The sequence below is a fragment of the Dunckerocampus dactyliophorus genome, chromosome 1, assembly GCF_027744805.1.
Source record: "Dunckerocampus dactyliophorus isolate RoL2022-P2 chromosome 1, RoL_Ddac_1.1, whole genome shotgun sequence".
Lineage (NCBI taxonomy): Eukaryota > Metazoa > Chordata > Actinopteri > Syngnathiformes > Syngnathidae > Dunckerocampus > Dunckerocampus dactyliophorus.
The window spans coordinates 8,228,453-8,232,760 of record NC_072819.1 but is presented as its reverse complement, the minus strand read 5'-3'; positions in this window follow the sequence as shown (position 1 = coordinate 8,232,760).

Below are 4,308 nucleotides of genomic sequence, written 5' to 3'. Positions count from 1 at the left end.
TTATGAGGAAAAAAAATGAAAATTTAAATAGTTGGAAAGTTAAAAACAACAGCAGAAATAGAAAAAAATAGCTGTCATTTTGTGAGAATATGGTCAAAATATTAAGAGAAAAAAGTTGCAATTTCATAATATGAGGAAAAATAATGTCATTTTAGTAGCATAGAGTTGAAATATTAAAGAAAGAAGTCGTAATATTGTGAGAAACAAACAAAACAACAATTTTTGGAAAATTAGGTTGGGAAAAAAGTTAAAATATGGGAATAAAGTCATAATTTTACAGAAAGAAGATTTAGACAATTAAAGCAGACACGAAATAACATGTTATTTTATTTTGTAAGGGTGTAACAGTATGAGGAAAAAGTTGCCATTTTTGGAAAGTTAGGTCAGGGAAAAAGTTATAAGATTGGAATAAAGTCCAAATACTATGAGAGTAAAGTCATAATATTATGACAATAACATTTACAAGGATTATTTAACAATTTAAGACAGCTGCAAAAAAAAAAAGGGAAAAACCATCAAAAAGCGAAGTAGATGCTCCTGATAGGCTTGTTCACCTACTGTGTATCACAAAGCTGAGATGCAGTGTTTTTCTTCATTTGTATCTAACTTCTTAGCATCAAGTGGCCCTTGCATCCTTTCATTTTCCAGTATGTGGCCCTCGCTGGAAAAAGGTCGGGCACCCCTGGCCTAGGGCCGAGTCCATGACTCGATTAATCGAAACAACGAGCTTCAGATGACTCGACTGAGACAATAATCCTTAATTGCAGCCCCTACAAGATATTATCAGCTTGTTTTTTCCCCCACAAACTATCCCCAACGGAGCACCTTCCCAGCTGGTGGTGCTTAAATCTAACTCAGGGGTGTGCAAACACAGAGGGCAATGCGGGGGCCACTTTGCTACCTGGGTATTAAAACACTGCAATATCGTTTAAGGAAGAGTTGCTGACTTTTGTATGGGTTTTTTTCCATCTCCAACATCCATCAAATGTGACCAGTACGGTGATTATATTGGTCCCAATAATCATGACATGAAATGTTGGCAATGTTTCATCTCAGAATGGGTGGCTGGGCTTTAAAAAAAGGCCCCCGGGCCGCACTTTGGACACCCCTGGTCAATGGTTACTGTCCAGTCACTGCCTGTTGTCGTGCAAGAGGGAGTTTTACATTGAAGGTCCCTCTCATAACTTCCTGTCTGCCACACAGCACCAGCTAAATCCTACCGATACTGATGTTTACAGGTTTCAAGCTTTAGCTGCACTCTTTTTGCTCCTATTTAAAAGTATTTATTCGGGGTTTTATTTTTCTTTTCAACCTATAAAGTCATCAAAAAGGGATTTTATACTTGTATGATACTTCAGTGTAAATGCATGCTTTCTATATTCTCCAAGGGGTGTGTTAGAATGGTACTGTAGTTTGGTTTGGGGTGGCATTTATATTTTGGATCGTGTCCCAGCACGCTTGCTCGTGTGTGTGCCTTCCTGTGGCGAGACACGGCCGTGGATGCCGTCATGTCCTTTTGTGTTCGTCACATGCCGTCGTCATCCAATCCTTCAACACGGGTGTAATTCATCCAACTTGCCTCTAGGGGCTCGATGGTGCCCGAGTGTGCTTTCGGGGTGGACGATACTTCCAATGTTTGTATCAATCCGATACCAAGGATATCGATCGTTTTTGCTTGACAGCTTTCAGAATCATGGAATGATTTTGTTGTTTTTTTTGTTGATTCTGATCATTAACTGAAAAAAAATGACCCTATCTGGTAAACAATATTTTAAAAAAATATATATATATATGTAATATTATAAATATATTTATATTTGTAAAAAATGATAAATAATAGTGCTACTTAGTAATTAAATAATCGCTATTTCAAATATTGCAATGGCGTTGCAGTCTGGATGTGGCTTCAGTCAGTTCACAGGAAGCTACATGGCTAGTCAACGAGCGCTGTGGTTGGGCACGCTCAGGGAAACGCTGCCCCCTAGCCTTTTTTTGTAGAGAATCGCAAGTCACGAGCTCAGCCCTCAGCCCCAATCTCACCAAACATCTGTCAATGGCACACACGACAACTAAGTGGTGTGTGCCCAAATTATTGGAGATATTTTAAGGTTTTTCAAAAGAGAAACTGCTTAATTTAGTAACAGTAAAAAATGTAATTTAGTTTAATTCGTTTATTAAACTTAGTTACTTTCCCCGATAACCAATTACATTCATCAAGGAGGAATTCCTCTACTGATTCAGTTACTTTTTGGGGAAAGTAGCCAATGAGTAGACGAAGCACGGCGTGATTCACTTAATAATTTATTGGGTCCAACCTAGTGGATTGATCTTAAAAATTCAAATGAAATTAGAACTTGGAGAGTGTTTAAAATGTGAGAAAATGCTAATGCCTGTCAAAAGTGTATCAAATGTATTGTGAGGGGTTTTACATCCTTAAAACATATTTCATAACCGTAAACAAATAAAGTTGTCTACTTCGCTGATTTCACCTATTGAGGGCTATTTCGGGAACCTACCCCCCCCCCCCCCCCCCCCCCCCCCCCCCCCCCCCGTGATAAATGAGGGAACACAGTATATCAGTTAATTTGTTACTTTCCAGGTAAATGATGACATTGATGAAGGAGTAATTCCATTCCGCTACTTTTTGGAGAAAGTAACTATAATTTGTCTTGTTAAAAGAATTTTCTGAACACCGAATAGAACAATAATGCAGCGGTATCTCGGTTTCCGTTGTCAATGCGTTCCAAAAGGTCCAATGAAAACGGAAACACAGGAAAACCGAGGTGATTTTTCCCCACAGGAAATGATGTAAATCCCATAAATACGTTTAATAGAGAAGAATTGTAATTTTACAGGCAGAAAACGATGTGAAATCATTACAAATGACGACAGGGTGGAAGTTGTTGATGACAATTGCTGGCACTCGCAACTTTGTCTGACCCCACGGCGGGTTAGTTAGCTGTCACGCTCAAAAAGAAAGAAAAAAAACGCACGGCAGGTGAGTCGGCGACATGGAGGGTGCTTTTCTTCGGGCGTTGGATTTCTCGCAACGATACAGTACGGGGCAAACGGAGTCGTTCGTTACGTGCACTGTTATGTCAAGTCATATCAAACCCAAGCAAAATTCTGGTGAAAATTTTCTGCAAAACCCGAGGTTTGACTGGATATGATCATAATGCAACATTTTAACAAGAAAGAAGCAGCTGGTATGCTTGGTATCGATACCGTCGATACTTGGATTGATACGTCCACCCCTCACGTGCTCATGCATTGCCTTTTTATGTGATTTAGTGCTGATATCCAACTCATCAATGTCATATTTGGAATGAGCTGTGTGTCGTCACGTTGGGTTTGTCCTCCGTACTGCCAAAGCCGCCTGTGGACAACATCTCACGGCGGCGTGTCTTCCATGTTGCATCCTGATGTTTGATTGTCTCCTTCTGGATGAAATTACAGCTTTATCCCGACTCTAAGAGAATCATGTTCCGTGCCCCCCCACCACCACCTGTACTGCAAGAATACTTTTAAAGTCAGTGTTCTGCTGAGAAAAAGTTGAAAAAAAACCCAACCCAATTATCTAATTAAATGTATCTGGTTGCTTGAAAAGCTTTGTGTGTGTGTGTCAACGTCATTCCCACCGGACACCACACGACACTGAACATGACAACATCATGCAGGCATGAGAAAGCCAACTGTTAAAGTCCAACTGCTGACATGAAAGAACCACCTCGTCATATTGGATCTATTATCCCGTTCAATTTTACTTGTAATGCGCTTTAAACACAACCACAGTGGCCCCCCGGGGGTGGATGAGATGCACCCAGAGTTCCTTAAGGCCCTGGATGCTGCGGGGGTCTTGATTGACAGGACTCTGCAACATCACGTGGACATCAGGGGCGGTGACCAGGGGTAGTGGTCCGGAGGGTGTGTTCCAACTATGGTGGGCTCACACTCCCTCCAGCTATTTGAATCTCTGATTCAGGAGCAACAGTGTGGTTTTCATCCTGGTCGTGGAACTGTGGATCAACTCTGCACTCTCAGCAGGTTCCTTGAGGGTGCGTGGGAGTTTCCCCAACCAGTCCACATGTGTTTTCAGGACTTGAAGAAGGCATTCCTCCGGGAATCCTGTGGGGAGTACTAAGAGTACAGGGTACCGGACCACGTAATTCAGGCTGTTCGTTCCCTAAAGAAACCTAAGAAACGGCTGAGTGGAACGAGCGTTCTTACTTCCCAGAGGGACATAAAGCTGACAATCATCTGCACAACAATGGACGGCCATGCTTCCTCGGGATAGCGCAGGGGTGTCCA